The sequence below is a fragment of the Varanus komodoensis genome, unplaced genomic scaffold (assembly GCF_004798865.1).
Source record: "Varanus komodoensis strain SLA01 unplaced genomic scaffold, ASM479886v1 scaffold7_1, whole genome shotgun sequence".
NCBI classification, from domain to species: Eukaryota; Metazoa; Chordata; class Lepidosauria; order Squamata; family Varanidae; genus Varanus; species Varanus komodoensis.
Genome location: NW_025336479.1, coordinates 4,848,902 through 4,869,581, shown reverse-complemented (window position 1 = coordinate 4,869,581; position 20,680 = coordinate 4,848,902). Strand labels below are relative to the sequence as shown.

The window sequence follows — 20,680 nt, the reverse complement described above, 5'->3', positions numbered from 1 at the left end:
GTGCAGCCTTTCATGCCAAAACTTGTGTGAAAGGCAGGAGCTTCCCTCTCCTGTCCTCTGGAAATGTTTGTATTGCTGCACGGAGAGTTCATTGCTGAGCAAGGGGGCTTCTTGTTGCTAAACTAGAGCATCCAGGAGCAGCTCTGTATTCCCTGTGAAGATAGCATAACCCACCAAGCTGGGGGTTAATTCAATGCAGTTGCTTCAGCTACTTCTCTTCTTATTTTACTGGCAATCCATGTTGGGTGAGACTAGGTGCCTTTGTACTACTGCCTGTGTCTGAGAAGCCTCTTTCCTCATCCCAAAGGCATGTCTGGTTGCTCAGGACAATTGGCATCAAGGTGAGAAGTGACTGCCAAAGTATAGAGAGAAGTGTGTATCAGACCCACTGTTCACCTGTCGGATTTTGCAGGGTGAGGAGCCGTATTTTCAGAGTTTGGCTTCTGTGTGAGAACCTGGGTACCTAGTTTGATGAGATCTTGAAAACGCTTCTCCAGAAAAGAAGGCATTATGTAGATGATAGTGTGTTACATGGGCTAAAGAACTGAACCATAAGCCAGGGCATTCCAAGTTCAAATTTCAACTTTGCCATGAACTCATCGTCTAGTTTTTGTCAAGTCTCATATCCCCTCCCTCCCAGTTTGTCAGCAATTCAAGGATAATTATACTGGCTAGATTTACAGAGTTTAGAGCTAGAATTGGGGTTAGGCACCATGGGTTACAGGCCAAGGTCCACCTTGCAGCAGGGGTCCCACTGTTGATCACTAGAAGGATTTCTCGGAATTCATACAATTCCGTAGCTTGAGTTCTGCAAAAGCACCGAAGCAAGAAGAAAGGTTTGCCTTAGCTTGAATTAAACATGCTTCTGTCTTAGTATGCTATGACTTGTCATTTCCACTGGGAAAACTCTGTATCAGAACTGATGAGATGGCCTTGAATTCAGAAACATTGTCTTGCTCTGGATTTAATGCTTTTAGGAAAAGCTGGAAGTTTTGGCGGGCTGTCTTGCTTCATATAGACTAGAATGACTGTTAATGATTCCTTGATCCGACAATTGACTGCTTTTGATGCACCCCTTGGCTGGCTGAGGAACAGTCTGCTTCCTTCCAGCCTCGCAGATCTCTCTCTGTTCCTGAGATGGTTAGCTGGCATGGGAGAAGCACTCACTAAGAGGCCATATAGCCCTCCTGGGCGTTCCTGGCTTTGGCTATTGGGCATTCACGTTGCAAGCAAAACCACATGTTCTAGAGAAAACCACCGGGTGAGGGTGGAGTGCAGCAGTGGCAAGGAAAACTAAACTCCGTTCTGGTCTAATCTGGGGCCTATGGTCCAGCAGTACATTGCGTTACACACCCACATATACTGGGGGCAGGAGCCTGCAGGGCCATTACAGTCCGAACTGTTTCTGCTCCTCTCTCTGTGCAGCGAAGGCCTGCAGTGATCCCGGGCAGCTGTTGCTGTCCTGCTGGGACCACTCTCACTCTTCCAAACCCCTGGGCAGAGTGAAGCATGAATGCCTGGCTCTTAAATCATAGCTGTCTTAGCTATCTTAAATCATAATAGCTATGGCTGTTATATAAGTGCCTGCTGCATTTCTTCTTTCCCATCAGGAAAAGCATTATGGGACCCCACTGAGCCAGTTTGCAAAAATGCACAATTGTGCAAAGAATAAACAAGGTTGTAAGTTTGTACATATTACCATTCTGAATCAGCAAGAACAAAAGAGGAACTGGACTGTGTGTGCAACAAGGGAAAGTGATGGGCAAAATACCTCATTTTTATTGTTTATTATTGTAATTTACCAGTTAAATTGAATTAACTATCAGCTGCTGGTATTTTAAAAAGATAGCATTACTATATTATGTGTGTCTTGGCTGTATGTTGGTTTTATTTCCAGTTTTGCTTTGATCAATTAAGATTTGGTTTTGGCACATATGATCTTCAAATTGTGGGTTGTGCAAGAGATTCTTAGACTTTATGTGCACATGTGTGCGCACATGCACACCCCTCTCTTGTGATAGAAGTAAGTGAATCTCCTAAATTTTCTACCTGGCTCAGTGTCAGGGCTAGGCTGTGGGCATCAGTCTTGGGTGAGCCATGTAATTGGTAGCAAGGACTAAACAGCGAAAGCCAGAGGTCAGCCTAGAAGGCAAGCCAGATGACAGGACCAAAGAATAAGCAGAATGCAGGAGCGCATCAGCGCTCAGGAAGGCCATGTTGATAAGCAGGGTTCAATTGCAAAAGGAAGCCTTCCTATGCTCCTTCCTATCCTGGATTGCACTGCCTGCATGGACAGGTTCAGTCCAGGCCTGAAGATGCCAGTGGGTGACCTTTGGACTGGTGGTTCTCAGCTTTTGCAGACCTGCCCAATGCACGCAAGCCCAGGTTTATTGTCTTTCCAGTACAATCTGAGTGTCCTCTTTTCAGCCTCTGTATGTGCACTTGCATGCATACTCTAAGGATCACATGTTGTGGAGGTGGATTGGCACAAACCCGAGTTATTCCAAAACTCCCCTGCACTGAGCAGTTACATGCCAGAACTAATGTTTTTGAAAGGAAAAAATGTGTTAAATTTCTCTGTTTCCTTTAGTACAATTTTTATAGCTGCGCAGGATCTCTTGACACTGACAATATGAGAATCCTTCATGAGGCTACTTTGCATTTTTACTGACAGTAAAGTGTGACTCCTGCCCTGCCAACTGTTTGGAGTGTGCTAGTCTTACAGTCTAGCACCCCATCCTTTATTCTATAGTAGTTAGAAGCTAGAAGTGGAGTTGGAGACCATCTAGTGCCCCCCTCCCCCGCCACACACACACACACACACACTTGTTCAATGTGCTATGAAGAGCAGGAAGCAGACCACAGTGAATTAAAGCCACTGGCCTGAAATTCCCTGGAAAAACTGTGCACAGACAGACAGACAGACAGATGTAAAGACTCAAGATGGGTGTTCCAATCTATCCCGCAGCAAATGGCCTGCAACAAATGATTGCCCTGGGTGCCATTAAGAGGCAGGAGTCAAGACGGACCTCTCTGTCCTGCAACCCAATAGGCAGTACTCAGTGCTGAGACAGAAAGTCATGCAGAAGTTTTAAAGCAATGGGAATCATGATCACATCAAAATTAGCTTCAGGACATAATCCCTGTGGGATGCCCAGCGTTGTAGGCCAGGCATCCAGAGGGCAGGAGGCTGCCTTCAGCGCTGTCTGGCTTTTTCCTGGCCTTACCTGGAGATGCTGGGGAGTGGCCCTTTCCCAGGCAAAACACTTCCCACTCAACTTTGTCCTTTGCTTCCATCGCTGGTCCCTGTCTTCAACACAATCTCACTCTTTGATTTGTATGTGGTCTTTTGCATCATTATTTTTAGGCTTGGTAATGTGTTGTATGGTTTAAGTGCACACTGCTCATCATGCATACAAGTTCTTTTTGTATGCTTTGCAGGTCCATTTGCTCTTTCCATTGGTTTCGCTTGCTCTTTACTCCATTGTGACTGAGAGCTTGGGAAGGGTAAAAGGCAAAGGCTTTGGTATCCTTAGCCTCTGAGAGAATGGAGACGAAGGAGGGCAAACCGGGCACTGCGTGTCGCCTCCTCAGAGCCACTCTGCCGTTTTTGCAACTCTCGTTCTCCCTAGCCCTGCCTTTTTTGCCCTAAGCCAATTAAAACTTCCCTGGATGCTGCTCTGGAGTCATATGATGGGGAAGGTTTGTTTTGTCTGCAGATGTTGCCAGATGGCCCTTGTTTGAAAGAATTGGCCACTTTTCCTAAGTGTTGTTGCTCCACATAATGTAGTTGTCATGAGCTAGAGTTCCCCCCTTCGCACATTCAAAGCCACAGGCCAAGTGTTCTTTTTTGATCAAAGCATTTTCCAGATACACAAATACTTGGAATGAATCTCTGAGCATGCACAGAGTGGTGTGCTGAAGTCAATCTAGTATTCACTTCCAGGAATTCACCTTGTAAGCCTGCCTGCCCCCCATCCCTTCAGGAGAGGCCTTCTAAAAATGGGCATACCTCCTCCCTGCACACCGATCCTCTAACTGGGTCGACTTCCACTGCTAACAGTGCATCATGGGCCGTGTCCACCTTGCCCGTGTCTGAGAAACTCCCCTGCTTGGTTATTCCCAGACACTGCCTGTGCCTCTGGGCAGGCTGGCCTGGAGATAAGCATCTCTACTTCTCACCTCAGTGTCTGGGGACAGCCCACATTCCCTGGCCCCCTCCTGTGCCTCTCCTGTTTCTGCTTCTGATTCTCTGGGACACTAGCCCGTGAGAACATGCACCCAAAGCAGCCATCTTTCTCATTCGCAACAGTAATAAATATTCCTTTGTGTCCGTATGGTCCACAGAACTTCACTGAGTTGTGGGAGGTGGGGTGGCACCGTGGCTAAGAGATTCATCTACAGATTGGGAAGGCAGGCCTTCACTCTCAGAAGGTCACTTCATCCAGTTCTGGGGGGCTCTCTCTTGCCAAGCACACCACAGGCCACCCCATTCAGCAGAGACTTCTGGTCCTCTGTGTAGCATTTTCAGGGGCTGGATGCACTGCAAAGGGGCACAGTGATAACTCGCCTTCCACCTCAGTTGATTCCATCTGGATGGAATCCAAATGACATGAGACACTTGAAACCAAAAGTGCAATGTAAAGTCATCGGTGATGGTGATGGTGATGATGACGATTAACACAAAGCAGAATTATTTACCTATTTTATTCCATTTCTACAACACCCAATAGCCAAAGCTCTCTTACCATGGGACTAGTTTTCCCACATGGTGTGTGTGCAGTGATTTGGTGCATGGAACAACGCCTTTGGTAACTGCTCCATAGCCCTGTTCACCCCTCCCTTTGAATGTGCAGAGCGGGGATGGGATTGTGTGGTTTGACTCTGGTCTCTGCGGGTTGAATAGAACTTCAGAAATGGGCTCCACATGCATAGAGGCATCCCCATGCTCGGGAACTTTGACTGTACAGTGTGTGGAAGTCGGCTTCATGTGGAAGAGCCTGAACGCATGCAAAGGTTTGTGGGGCATAAGAGTGGTTTCAGACCACTTGCTGAGTATGTGCAGGTTGGTCAGTGGGACCAGCGGGCTGGATCCCACCCCACCTTTGAGACGTACATGTGGAAGGAGTGTCCGAGAAGGAGTGGTGCTGCTTCCATCCACGTGTGCATATTGGGGTTCTTACTGGAAAAGGGAGCTCAGGGAACCTTTCCTGGCTAATGAGGCAGAATAAAAATCCAATAAATAATTACTAAATAGCAGTTGGAGTTCCAACCTGGAGAACACAGAATAACAATTTGTTCTGCAGAAAAGCTAAGGTGGTGCTCCTGCTAAGTGATCTTTAGAGGTATTTAGGTGAAGCAAACCATATGACTAGACAGTTAGAAAGCTGGTTATTTTCCAGGGAAACTTCATATATTTTTTACTAATTTGGAGCATTTGTCTAAAAACTTGCATTTTGTTCTTTTTTTTTTAGCAGTATCACATTTGAAGTGTGTTAACTTTTTAATGGTTGATGGGTTGCTTGTTCCTCTTCTACAATATCCCCATGCATGAATGTGCAGCTGTATATGGCCCTTTCAGCTGTGGCTGGATGGGGCCACCACATGTCAGCTGCGTTGTGGTTGGTTCAGAGAATGTAATCCTGGAATGTGGGTGCATGATGCAAACGGGAAACCATTTCACTGGATGTTGTGCAGTCTAAAAACACAGTAATCTACCCCTTACCTCAATAAAATAGTTGTGTGAGTAAGGCCTATGTGGGGTTTTTATTTCTTTTTTGCTCTGGAATTTTGCTTGGTTTTGAGCCTAAGCTTGTGAGGGTAAATTGTACCACACTGATGAAAAAAGAAAAGAAAAAGAAGATAGCAAAGGACTAGAAGACTAGTAGAAAGAAGTTTAGTTTAGAGTCTTGAAGGTCTGTGTGTTGTATGGCATGAAGCAAGTGTTTCTCTCTCTGCCACAGTTTCCAACCTGTAAGGTAGATTTGCTGATCACTTACCTTGCTGTCAAAGCAAATGGGATTAAAAGCTGAAGTGCTTTGTAATTTTAGTTTAGTTTAGTTTACTTTAAATGTTTATTCTTGAAGAGAATTAACAAATGCAGAAGTGTTTTTTCTTCTTGGTTTCCATCAAGGCTTTTGCATTTTTTAAATTATTATTTTAATAACAGTACGGTTTAAGGAGAAAAAGAAAAGAAAATGTAGCAAAGACACAAATACTACACCAAACTTGAAGTACCAAAAAAAGGGGGGAGGAATCACTGTAAGTCAGTAATCATTATCCTCTCTACTCAGTCACATTTTTTAAAAAATAGAACTTAGTTAAAATTCATTGAAATTTCTACTCAACTGCAGTTTTTCAACTTACACTCTATTTATCTTGACACAACAAACCCTTGATGCAAACATCAATTTTCAACACATTTCTCAAAAATTCCTTTCCCTTTACACTTACCATTAATTTCTTTGGCTGGTTATCTTTTTACATAGTTAATTAGTTTACCATTACTGCTTGGTCACTAACTTATTTCTCCAATCTCCTATAATTGAATTTCTTTTTGCTTACCATTTTGAGGCAATTTTAACTCTAGCCACAATTATCATGTACTTAAATAGCTCTATTCATCTTAACTCAGCTTACTGTAACAACAAAGCATCAGTACAAGAGTTAATCTCTAACAATTTCCATCAAGGCTTGTAGGAAATCCCACCCCTCAGCAATCCCAGCCCCTTGGACTTTGTCCAGCACTCTGCCTCTAAATCATATTGTCTCAGATGCTTCCACTTTGTTTCAGAAACTGCTCACCTTGAAAAATGCAGCATGGGCCCGAAACACAGGAGCTCAGTGACTGAAGCAAGGGCTGAACCGTTTTAGGCAGCATTCCTTTCAATGCACTAATCTGACCGGCCCTTGCTGTCACTCTGTGATAGTACCGAGCTTTGGTAGCAATAGTGAATGTGACTTGATATGGCAGTGTGTCTTTAGGAGCCATTTCAGGTAACTTCATATAATATTTCATTTCTTTCATATAATATTTCATTTCTTTCAAGCATTTCTACCAAAAGATGTTTGTTGTAATGCTGACCAAGCAGCAACAGAAGCAACTTTGTAAATATTATCGTGTGCCAGAAGACACAAATGTGCGTGCATACAAGCACACCCCCCACCATCTTGTTGCATGTAATGAAGGCAATTGAATTAAATATGGAAGGTGTCCATGTCAGAAGCAAGCGGTGGTGAAGATATTTCCCTTTGGCTCAGCCTGCTTGAATCTTTGCTCTCATTTCCTTCTCCCTGCCCCCAAGCTTTCCACCTCCACGTAGGGATAACAGACCCTGCTAAAGGCAGGTGAATAAATAATACAAAGCCCAAGATAAAATTATACACACTGACAGCATCCTGAGGGTCCTGTTTGGGGCCTTGTGAAAAGGTATAGCAGCTTACCATAGTAACAACCATCAGCAGCACTGCCCACCACATGATTCACACACTGGAGCAGTAAGCTTTTGAGCACCCGGGAAAAGATGTGAAGGTTAGGGGGAAGCTTTGTAAGGCAAACTTGAGGTTAGAAAAATCATGTTTCTCAAACAGCCCAATATTCCACTCCCCATACTTGACTATGTACGATTTGGCCCCGTACAGAATAACCAGAGATCTGAACCTGAGCTGATATTGGATAGCTTATCAGCTTCAGACATTACGAGCCACAAGTTTGGGTGTTTTCAGACAAGGGTTTTATTGTGCCGTGATCCTGCCCTGTCCTTGGAATGGGCTCCACATGACACTGTCATCCATCTATAACCCACCCGTGTTTCTCCACTGCTTCTTCCATCTTTCCCCCCCCGTTTTTCTTACAAGAAGAGGGGGGATGGTCAAGGAGGAAAGGGCAAATGCCTTTTGGTGGGGAATGCATGGATTCTTCCATTTCAAACACCTGTGGTTGCTACTGGAGTGTTGCCTCCACGCACCTGGGCCGTCAGAGCAGTATGGATGGTCCAGCACATGCAGTAACTCCTGATGGCATTGCTGGGTGTCTGGGTACTGGTGGGGGACTTACAGCTTGATCCCCCTCCTGATTATGGTGTGAGGGCTGCACTGGGGAGTCCTACCACATGGGAGAAGTTTATTTTGGCTTCTGCTTGTCAAACTCTTTTTTCACTGGTTGGCTATGTGTTTTATCTTTAGTCTTACTGCAGACATCTTAATTATGTATACGGTCCTGAAAGCTTCAGACATAGGCAACCCTTAAATTGAAAATAAACAACAACAATAGGCTTATGATTTTGAGATCCATGCATTAACGTATGAGCCACTTGTCAGTGTACCGAATAAGGCACCTGTGTATGTGGCTGTAGAGGTTTTTCTTTCTTAAGGTAACACCAGCACTGCTCCTTGAAGAAACACCTTCGTGCAGTCCTGTGGGAAGGAGATGGCCATGGGGCCCCAAGGAGAGACGTTTCATTCCTCTTGGCCCAAACTGCTGGTCCATGGGAGCCCTGTCCCCATCCTGCAAGTGTGCGTGTGTTGGGGGTGGGGGGAGTGACAGTGTTTTTCCAGTATCAGTAATGCTGATCACATCCTGGTGAGAAAGAGGTGGGGAGAGCGGTGATGGACTCAGTCTGCTTTCTACACTGAGGTTATATGGTCAGTCAGAATTCACTTCCCTTCTGATCTGGCCTAGGACATTTTATACTAGATGTCAGGGCTGGACCACAGACCTAATGAGTTTTTATTTTGTTTTTAAGTCCAATCCTTGTATATTTAATAATGGATGACATCACAAAGATCTCCATTTGTCTCTTCCTTCCTACCTTAGGTTCTGGGCTTAAGATATCTGCGTTCTGCAACCTGAATGGACTACCTTAAATATAGCAGCAATTTTATAGATGTGCTTGTTTTGTTTAATTTATTGAAAGAGGGCAAACTGCAGTACACAGCATACCTGTCCCCACACCAAACCCTTGGGGTTCACAGTGCGCTGGCTGTCTGAACTTCACCTCAGCCTCAAGCAGAGGTAATTTTAACAATGAGGGCCGGATGCTGACTTGTGTGCCTGCATGTACGTCATATCAGGTTGTCATTTTCCCTTTGTCCTTACACACAGAGTTTAAATTAGTCAAAGTACGGGGATTTCCTCTTGCTTTTAGCATAGCCTTGTATGCACATTGTGTGTGTGAGTGGGGGAGAGACGGAGAGCGCGTGAAGAGATTTCCAGAGTTGAAGCACTGCTTTTATCTCTTCTTCTCCAACTGCAGTGCATCTGCAGTGTTGGCAGCAGGATAGAGCGAGCCCGTATCATGTTCACAAAGTGAAACATGATTAGATGGGGAGGAGAGCAGATCCAGGCGGTGCTCTCCATTACCATTCCAGCCATAAATATGTTTGCAATTATTGTTCTGCCTCAGAGGAATTTGGGGGAGGGGCAGCGAATGAGAAAACGGGAAATCACTGGCCCGAGCTCTGATGTGAGATGAGTCTTTGTAAAAAATGAAAACCAGGTTTTCCATTTAGGAGCTCCCTTCAGCCATATCTGTGGAAACTATTGCAAGGGGGTTCCAGACCTTGCAGCAGCCTTTGCCAACCTGGTGCTCTCTGGGTGCATCGCACTGCAGCTCCCATCACTTCCAGGCAGCTTTTGAAGGGTCCCCATTTTGATTCACCGGGCCATGGTATCAAAGTGGCCCTTCCTGCTCTTTTCTGTGGTTCTAGGGTACTTCCTGGTTAATTTCAGGGTGCCACATGCAACTTACATCTTTAGAGGTATCCGCAGCTATGGAACCACAGCCATGGAATGAATCCCACTGAGTGGGAAGCTGACCAGCTGATCTTCCTTGTGTGTGCTTTGAGGCGAATGCTAGGGCTTCCTGTAATAAGTTGCTTCCCGTCTTTCCTCCCTGGAGCTCAGAGCGGCCTCTGTTGGGTTCCAGGCACTGGCAGGTCCCAGCTAGGACGGCAGGGAGGCTGCCTGATGTGGTAGGGCCCAAGACAGATCAGCAAGGGGACCTGGGCTTGAAGACACCAAGCACCAGCGGTGGGTATGAATGAGTCCAGGGAACGAGGAAATCCCTTCCACTCCTTGCTGATGGGGAGGATTGAAAAGAGGGCCCAGTTTAACTGTGGCGATTACGGTGTGCCAACTTGTGCATCCATTTAAGGCACGGTCCTGTGTATGCTTTGGCAGAAAACCCTAGGAAAAGGCCCAGTGAGCTGGTTGGGACATGCTGGATGTTGTAGGGCTTATTGGCTTTCCAAACATTTATTTATTTATTTAAAACTTTTCTATGCCATCCTTTATGTGTAACATCTCAGGATGGCTTACAACATTAAAATCAAAATCCAATAAAACAATCCATATCACAATATAATAAAACAATATATAACCAGTAAAAATAAATCAAATCAAAGCGACTGTTAAACCATTAAAATACTAATTTTTAAAATAACACTTGAATAAAAAGGTTTTGACCTGGCACCGAAAAGAATTATGCCCCTGATCATTATTATATAGTCCCTGTCCTGCTGCTTAGTTGTTTGACTGCCTTTATTACAAGAGAGGAAGCAGGAAAGATGGCTTCCACATACATGAGTGCAGTGAAGCATTTAAAATTGCAAGATTTTAAAAAATCAGCCCCCACTACTCAGCCTCGCTATTTTTGAACCCTGGAAGAGCTGACATACTGTCGACACAGAGCTGACACAGACTGGCAGCCGCACACGGAACCTCTGTCTGCGGCAGGGGACTCTGGCCTCGGCGAGACCCTTTCCCTTCCAAATCCTGATTAGTTCCTTGCATCCTCTGTGCCGGCTCGTGCGTAGCCTTGAAGGGATCGCCCGGAAAGAAGCAGCTGCTCCCCTCCCCTCCAGCCCTCCCTGGCCTCGCTGGCTGCCCATTGCTTCGCTTTTGACTGAGCACTCAGTGGCAGTGAGTAATACTCCCTCTCTCAGGAAAGGCGTCCATGGGCTTTTATTAGTTTCAGATGCTTTTCTTTCCAGGACTGAATCAGCCTGGAGGAGGGGAGCCTACTACGGAAATCGCCCTCTAACAGGCCAGAAAGTCTATTGTGCGCTGCAAAGTCACTGCCAGGACGTGGAGCTGGGGAGGAACGGATGCTTGGGGAGGGCTGCAGGAGGCGTATGCTATGGGGAGCTCTTAGACTTCTTGGGGGTGGGCAAGGTGGGGGGCGTAGAGGGCAAGGCAAGAACACCATCACATGGAACGATTCACTGCATGATTTTGTTCCTCACTGTTACGGAGCCTGCAGGACATGCTGAAGCAAAGCGAGACCTTTTCATGCCCTTGGCTGGGTAAGAGTAGGAGAGCGAGTGTGCGCACGTGCGCAGGAAAGGTTTCACTCAGCCGAGATAAAGTGAGGATGCTCACCTGCTTTTTAGCAAGGAGGCACAAACTGAATTTGTGATCCGTCTTTTTTGAGCCTCAGCTGATTCTCTGCACTCCTGCCATGGAGAAGCTCCGATCTGAGCTATTGGGAAGCATAGAAATCATTGATATCTGACTTCATGTCAGTCATGTGACTTTTGAACCCTCTTCTCTATGGACCAATCCAGTTGCTAGTTTGCCCTGATACTGCATTTGGGGAGAGGAAGAGGAGCACATCTTGGTTTTACATGTTTCCCTCCCTGATTTTCTTCCTCCATCGATCTCCCGGGCTCCAAGCATGATGAGATGCCCCTAAAAGTGGGTGAGAGAAGACTCATAGAATAGTGGAGTTGGAAGGGGCCATGAAGGCCATTGAGTCCAACCCCCTGCTGGCACCAGTTTACACCATCCCTCTCAGGTGGCTGTCTAGTCTCCTTTTGAATGTCTCTAGTGTGGGAGAGAAAGGGTACCACATTGCGTTTCTCACTGTGGCCAACAGAAATACCAACTCACATTGGAGGACTGGTATAAAGCTCACTATCTAGAGCTAACCATGTACTCCCTGCTTAAAACATAGTGATGCCATTTTATAGCACTTTCTCATTGTTTCTTTAAAGAGAAAATCCTTTGCTAGTTCACTGGTTATCTGGTAGTTTGCCTTATACAAGAAAGCTCTCATCAGTAAGCTCTCTTCTTATCAACAATTCTTTAATATGTCATTTTTCCTCAGCTCTTTCTAAAATTTTTGGCATAATTCCACACAGCTATACAATGGTGAATTCAAGGAGTCTTTTCAAATAGCTCTATATCTTCCATCTCCCAAACATCTAGATGCCACTGGGAAGTACACACGGAAGACCTACATGGAAGAGTGCGTCTACGTTGCAACAGCTAGTAGTCACTGTTAGCCTTTTCCCCCAGGGCTTATCCTTCTTTCAGACCCCAAGGAATAGGGATGGGGGAGAAACCTGTTCAGTTACCAAACTTCCCACCTCTGTACCGAAACCTCTCCAAATTTCACCATAGAGTTATCCAGTCTAAAAGTGTACCCAAACAGGAATATATTGGGGAGAGTGCACATACAAGAATGCATATATTAGTAAAGTAACATTCCACAATGTATACTATGGACAACATCACCTACAAATATGTGCAGTACACAAAATGGCATTAAAATACATGCATTTGGAGAAATGTGTACAAAACTGTGTATGAATTATCACTCAAACCATTCACCCCCCTACACACACACACACACACACACACACACACACACACACACCCCTCTCAGCACTCAGGACAAGCAGAGTTACCAGAAATTAAGAGCATAAAAATGAGAGAAACCAATCCTGACAGGTTCCCTGTCCTTTAAAATAAGCTAAGATGATGGCCATCACAACATTTTGTGGCAGTGAATTCCATAGTTTGATTATGTGCTGTGTGAATCTCACCCCACATAGAATTTGGAGGGTGGCAGATAATCTCTGAAGCAGCCCCTGGGTTGCTGAATGAAAAACATCCTTTTTTCTTTACACCGAGACTGCTCCAGTGTTCCATGTTTCTCCCTATGATTAATCATAACTGGGTCATAAAGGAGTCAAGAGTTCAGTTTTGCCTCTGCCAGTGCCTTGACTCATGCACCTTTGGCAAACTTTTTAAAATCCCTGGGCCTCTCCTGGCCTATGGACAAAGCACAGTGTGTTTCAGATGCATCAACAGACATGCCTTTGTCCTCTGCATAAGGAGCCTGCACAGTCTCTGCCTATTTACTCCTCAAGTTGGAGCAAGGGAAACATGAGGGTCTTCTGCTTCTCAGATATCGTGTTCTTTACTGAAGCTTCACATGAGCTTTATTTCATTAAGTGCTTCATTTGAGCAAAGGAGCTACTCTGGAAGCTCGCTTACCACTTTCCTTTTGGAGGGACCTGTTCTTCGCCAAGGTCAGGCTTAGAGATGCCTGCTGTACAGAAGCTAACTGAGTGCAGTGCTGTTTGGAGACTGTCACATCCCCGCTCCTCCTCCTTCCCTGTTATCCTTGGAGCATTTCTGCAACTTGCTTAATACCACCTTCACTTTTTATCATTGGAATGATGTTATGTTACATTATGTTATCTGGGCAGCACCTTTAAAACACCCAAAAGTGAGGCTGGGCAGTCCATTGGAGGCACACGGGCCAGGCTGATGACTCAGGCGGCACTGGAGTCACAGTCCGTCTCCCTGCCAGTGTGGAAGGGGCAGAGCTGGCCTTGCGGCCTTCTTGCAACAGCTACGGACTTCAGTGCATGGAGTGTTTATCCTGAATCACTTGATCTCAAAATGCTCTCCTTGTTTGCCTGCTAACAATTCCATATGCCCTGTTGTGAGATGTCTTTAGGGAGGCTTCCCCTCATGTCGTAGACTGACAGAAAACAGGATTGTTCTGGACAATTTGAATTTGTCCTGCTTTTGACTGGAATCCATAAGCTGGTGATCATTTTGCAGGGTTTGGATGCAGTCCAGCTTTTATTTGGTGGGGGTTATACCATAGGCCAGCATTCCCCATCTGTTGTCCTCCAGAGCTTTGGGATGGCAGTTTCCACAGTCTCTCCGTGGGGCTGAGGTCAGCTTTCCACCCAGGGCACCAAGCTGGGGGCGCCTGCCATACCTCATTAGTTAGTCCCTGAGCCTGGGTCTTCCTTGGGGCCTAAAAGTGGCACCACTGAACCCCTCCCCACATCTGGGCAGCAGGAACACCAAAGCTCTGCCCGAGGCAAGGGGGGATCAGGAGGGAACCCCGGAGATTCTAGCAGGGCCGAAATGGTACTTCTGCAGGTGCTTTGAGGACAAGGATGCGTGTGGTTCTTTCTGCCGCTGTTTGCTTCCTTCTAGCAAAGCTCACCGACTTAATCTTACCCATTCTCCTCCTCCCTTTTCTTTTCTGGTGCCTCCAGGCCCTGTCATGCTTATTGCTGCTGCTCTGGGGCCATGCCGCTGCTAATTAAGACACACTTGGTTAATGAAGAGGCAACTGGAGTCAGCAGAAACAGTCCTCTGTGTGTGGGGGGGGAGGGGAAGGGTGATGCCAAAGCCTTCTTTTCGGTGGCTGTTTTGGGTCCACTGCTCATGAGAGAGCGTCTCAGGCCTGCCCTGAGACATGCTGGCTACAGTCATCATGGCCGGGAACAGAGATGGCAGATGATAGTGACTCAGGGTGCTGCCACATGTCCGAATGAGCCGGCGGCTTGGTCCGAACTTGTCCATTCTAATGCTTCCCTTTCTAGCCAGTCTGGACTGGTGTATAATGAATTTGCTGATAAGTCCAGAATTGGTTGTGAGCTTCAGAGCAGGATTGACTCTGAGCTACTCTGCGAACTGTACAGTAGAATGGCAGAGATTCTCATGCTTTCACCCACCCTTTCCAGTCGTCCTTCCATCTGTTGTGTCTGTCCCTGCGAAAAGATGTTCCCTGTGCATATGGATGACTTGGACTGTGCATCTTCTGGGTGGGGGGAGTTGGATGTTTGTAGGAGAAAGACCTCGTTATCACTCAAAAAACATGATTGCTTGATTCTACTAAGTCTCCATGGTACCACTAGGTGGTAGCATTTACTTTTCAGTTAAATCCCTCCTGGCCCAAGCTGCAAATGGGAAGTCTTGGGGGGAAACTATGGCTGACGGGTTTTTGTGCACAGGTAAACCCTGGCAAGAGAAACGGCTTGATGGCAGCACTTTTCCAGTTGCTGTCTCTGAGGAGAGCTCTGGGGTGCTGCAACCCGGCATGCTTCATGGAACGTGCTGGTGACTGGGCAGCAAAGAAGAACCGGGTGGAGGAACCATCCGGTGCCCTTCTCCAAGAACAGAAGGAGCATTGCAGGCTCCCCAAATGTGCCAAGGAATCATACAGAGGGGCACTAGGGATGCTCCTTCCTTGCAAGCTCTGCATAACTAGCCTTGTGGCGGCTTATTCTGGAGACTCAATGTTTGTTCTTCTGAGCTCTGAGTCCCTTTAAATGCTCCCATAACCCCTTAGCAGTGGCTTTGTTTACACATCACTGGAGAAGAGCAGAGAGGATTAGAGGCCCTGCAGATATGGAAAAGAGTCAGAGAATTAGTGCGGATTACAAGGGGGGATTCGAGCAGGAGAGAAAAGGCAGGGAAAGAATTGCTTGTAGCATGATACACATTTTGGTTTTAAGCTTCTTCCCTTTTCCTCCCTACTGCTAATGAAAAAAATCTCCTTATGGATGAATCTGCAGTTAAAGCAAGACCAGATGCCAATGCTGAAGGATGACAGATGTGCCATCAGAGCACATCTGTCCCTCACCATCAGCAGACTGCTGCCTTTTTCACCAGGTTGCTTCCTCTACCTCCTCCAGCCTGACTACCAAATAGCTAGAGAAGGGGGATGAAGGATTTGGCCAAGCTGGGCTCCACAGGGCCAGAGTAGCAATAGTAATATTGGTGATGTCAAGTGCATTTTTACACATTAAAGTTGTGTACTGTGACCTGGAATCAAGACAAGCCCTGCCCACAGGCTGACAAAGACAGGAGCAATGGGGAAGGGGAAAGGATACAAGAGAAAGAGATAGAGAATCTGTGGCTTAGAAGCACACACAACTTCTAAAACAGCACAGACTCACAACCTGTACTTATGAATGCATGGACTGCCATAAGCCCTATATGAATATTTCTAGAAAAAGGTGTGAATTTCTCTAGGGAGCTATGTGATATGTGTGGTGAGGCATCATCAGGGGCTGCATAGTTAACTAGAGATATTTACGTTCACTAGAGATAGTTATGGCTATCTCTAGGGAACTATGTGACATGTTTGGTGACACATCTCTCACTAGCCATGTAGTCCTCTAGAGATACAGCAGTCATGGCTTTTCATTCTGTGGCATCCAGACCCTAGGCTCCAGTGGTAATTGCCCCCTCTCCAGCAGCAAAGTCAAACCCTGACTTTGCAGCACCAGGTCCAACTCCATTTTCATCAGTTGATGTTAGGTTTAACTCAAGAATGTTGTAAACTGCTTTAAGAACTGTTTCTTTTATTTGTTTTTTTTACAGTACTGTATACCTATATACAAGCACACACGCACACTTATTCTCTCTCTCTCCAGTATCTGCAGTTATTTATTTGTTTGTTGAATTTGTTTGTTTGAAAGCCACCTATTAGCATCATTATATTATTCCTGCATTATTGTCATAATTACAATTCTGCATTGTGTTTAAGATTTTTTAGTGAACATGGAAGTGGTTCTTTAGTGTTTTATATGCACAGAAAAGTAAAATATATACACGTACTAAGACAAACATTTGACTTAGTCATGTGATCTGACTTATATACAAATCCAACTTAAAGACGTTCTCAGGAACAGAACTTGTCCATAACCCAGTGTCTACTTGTAGTGGTAAAAGTGCATTAGTGCTAATGCACACTTGTGCAAATCTTTCCAGAAAGTTGGGGGGAGGGGGGAATCCACAAGTCCTTTTGACTTGGAAAAAGGCAGGTTGCAGTGGAATCCACAGGCTGGGTTTATAGAAATCTGAACTCACTTGTATCCCTTACAGAGTTCTCTGACATGCCTAATTCTAGCATCTGCTCTCATGGACTGTAGCCCACTTCATCAGATGCATGGAGTGTTACAGATAGTTTCAGGTTTAAACACAGTATACTATATAAGGTGGTGATCGTGGCGAGGGAGAACTGTAAACACTGAAATCAGAAAGAAAGAGCTGGGGAAAGTACCGACAGGGACAAGCAAATATGAGCAGTGATCACCAGGACAGCTGGTGATGAAAACATGAACATTCCAGCACTAGGTAAGCCAGTCAGAACACAGGTAGATAAAGGATCCGTTCTCCTGCTTCAAGTCTTTGGCAACAGAATTAATCATTGATGAATTCTAACTCAGCAGCCTCTTGTTCTATTCTTTCTTTTGTTTCACAATCAACACTTTGAGGTCCCTGACAGAATCTGCCATTGGATTTTAATGTAACCTGTAATGCAGAACACCCCCCTCAAGTCCCTGTATTACGCAAATGCTGGCTTTGCTGTTTCTCACCTTTCTGGTTTAGCAGGTAACCTCTAAGCATAGGAAATGCATCTGTGCACATAATCTCAACACAAAGTATTCTAGTACAGGAAACTGCAGTGCTGCAGATCAGGGTGCGCAGTAGCAAATATTAACATCCTCTTGAATGCATTAGTAATCTGCCTACTCTCTGTTGCAGCTATAGTCCACACTGCAGTTGAAACCTGCTCCAAGCATCAGGCACTGCAGGCCTGGATAGGCTGAGGGGCTCTTGTCATCACAGGCAGGCTACAGAAGAAATATCACACCTTTGCAGAAAGTCCAAAGTGTGAGCTAATGCTGCAATCTCAAATCTAATCCTAATGCATGCTCAGGAGTGTCTCCCACCAATACAGTGGGCTTTATTCCCATATGAGGTTGCACAGAGTCATTACCCTAAGGAGAAGTGGGGATTAAATCAGATGGCCGAGCTCATGCCATTGCATGAGTTGATAATTTGGGGGCTGATACGTAGCATGAACATATCCCAGGAAGGTCTCATTTCAGGGTAGGAGTTTAAGCCAGCACAAGTCCAGAGCTGTGTGAACTAGCTTCAGTTTCCTGTGAGCCCAGTAAAAACTGTTTAGGGCTGGGAGCATCAGGCAGACCCTAAACCTGACCCTGCACTGGACTGGGAGAAGAGATTTGCTAGAATTTAATTTATGACTTGAATTTGTCCTGTTTAGCACCTCAAACATTAGTATGCTTTTAAAGGAAAATTCTCCTGTTTCCCCACTTGTGTTCATGTTTGAAAAAATGCACTTTATAGATATGTATATTTCCCCCAATATACGTTCATGCTTTAGTCTGTGTGCAGAAAGTGGACTTTTGGGTGAGCACCTTGTGACATGCATTCCAAAATGCCCACTTCCTCCATTCAGGGTGAGGGAGCCAGATTAGAACTGAAGTAGACCTTGGGGAACCTTGATAAACTAAAGCCTTGCTGACTCTCCTATCCCTCAAGGACTTTTGATAATGCTATAGGAACATTGCTTTTGAAAATTCATGCCCACTGAGCCAGTTAGTTTCTGAGAGAGGCTGGGAACTGCACCTTGGGACATGCAGGAATTGATAGAAATTACTTAGGAAAGCACCTATATGCAGCTGCTGGAACATGGCAGAAAGGACATCTGTGAGGATCCTATGATTGTGCATGCAGGCATGTATACGTACCTCTCCGAAAGCGTGTGTCTATATGGGGGAGAACAGAAGGAGTTCTTGCAATCATGCCATCCCTCATCTGTGCTTTCTCCTGCTTTGTTGTCATGTGGGGCATGTCCATACAAAGTAGCAAATGCTATACCATATTTCTTTGTCAGAAATTGTGGAACTACAACAGGGACAAAAACTGAAAGCATAATTCTCCTCTAGTATGAGATCACTGTGTTCAGCAGGGAAACTCCAGTATAGAGTAGGAAGCACTTCTTCATTTCAGCTCAGATGTAAACAAATCTTGTGGACTGGATTTTTTTTGTTTGCTTTATTGGGGACTTCCAGCAATAACTGGGGTTTTGTTTGTTTTTAATGCTCCCAGTGGAAATGTTGCACACTCACTCCAATAGGCAGTGTCAGAAGCTTGCCAACACAGTGGATGCTGCTATTGGAGGGAGAGAGCAAAATGAGATGAACTTGACATAGCAATTTTTCAATCTTTCTCCAGACCAGCAATTGCTCTTTCTTTTTCCTTGCCTTCAAATCGTGGGAGGACTAGTTAGAGAGGTAAAGGGAAGAGAGAGGTGTCAATTCCATTATTATTCTAAGTGTTGTGTGGGTACCTGGCTGGAGGAGGAAGTCTATGCATTGTGAGGCTGGGTTCTGGCATTTCTAACAGAAAAGGGGATTTCAGTAGGGATAGATAGTTATTCCCTGCTACCTTTTGCATCTGGCCACAATATACATCTGTCACATATTTAGAATTAGGAATTGATAAGCTTTGCTCTTAAATCTTTAGCAGTGCTCTCCAAGAGCCCCAGAGAGGAGGGAAGGCATTCTGGAACAGGTAACCGTGGCATAGCCGCTGGGTCATGGCAAGCTTTGCACACCGTTGTCAAACCCATCTCAAGTCCCCTGCCAAACCAATGAGACAAGAGCACCATGCCAAACTCAGAATAAGCATCAACAGCTACAGATTAAAGCATGTAGACTTAAGCTGCAATTGCAATGATTTGGGATAACCATCGTGTGAATTGCCAGGGATAAATGAACACTTTTAGCAAAAGAGCCTGGTATTAGAGTATTTTGACTGCTTTCTCTAGAAATCAAAGAGCATATTGAGTTCCCCCATTCCATAGGCTCAGAATTCAAACAGTAAATTGTTGCTTTCCCATAGTAGAAGCATTTGAACTTGATAATATATTGCCCCAAACATAGATATAATTTTGTATGCTGAGGGGTAGCATGTGACATTAAAAAAAACAAAAAACAGGAAAATAGTTTGCTGGAAATCCAGGCCTAATGAATTGTGCATTACCCTTTCCGTCCCTGGAACAAAAGCTCTCTGGTAGCAAAGAGCAGGTCTGACCACTATTTGAGGCCTCAAATGGCTGTGCAAGGGACGGCCCTGCTGTGAGTCTGTTCCTCCCATTAGCTGGATCTGCCTGGATCCCCGAGAGTCTCCAGGGACAGGGAGCATGGGAGACATAAACCAGCTCAGCCGTAATGGCTCCTGCAGCCAAGGCAGTTTCCGTAGATGGGGAGATTTTCCAGAAGACCTGGCCAAGATCTCTCTGGACAACCGTCAAGCCCTCAATCCCTGCATGGCTACTTTTCTCAGCAAAAAGCATCTCTAGTTAGCCACATGCTTTTTTCATTAGTCTCCACCATGATGCTGCTCTCTGCAGAAGTTTTTCCTCTCTCTAGCCTGCAAATAAGAACATAAGGGCACGTCATAAAGCTGCCTGGAAGAACTGCATCTTGCACTTCTCTTTTTGTTTTGGTTGGTTTGTATGGACAGGCATATGAAGATTCATGGATTTAATTTCATGTGAGGATTCACAGAGCTTTCTGTTCACACATCTGGAACTGGCCACTGCATTTAGGGAGCTCCACTGATAGGCATCTTTCTGCTCTAAAGATGTAGAATGCAAGAGATGAGTCGGCAGCCCTGCTTCTAAAGTGAAACTGGAAGCAGCACTCAAGAATCATATGGCAGTAGACTGTTCCCTGGTGGAAGACTTTGGAAGGCTCATCCTGTTTGCTGGAGTTTTGAGGAGCGATTCTTGTGGAAACAAATCCTTGTCAGAAAGTAGAG

At 45.4% G+C, this 20,680-nt stretch overlaps 1 protein-coding gene across 3 annotated transcripts in view; it reads left to right on the top strand.

The window, feature by feature from the left end:
* Positions 1-20,680, top strand: part of SEPTIN9 (septin 9) — a 238,280-nt gene that overhangs the window by 61,077 nt on the left and 156,523 nt on the right. The gene's annotated exons all lie outside the window — the stretch shown is intronic.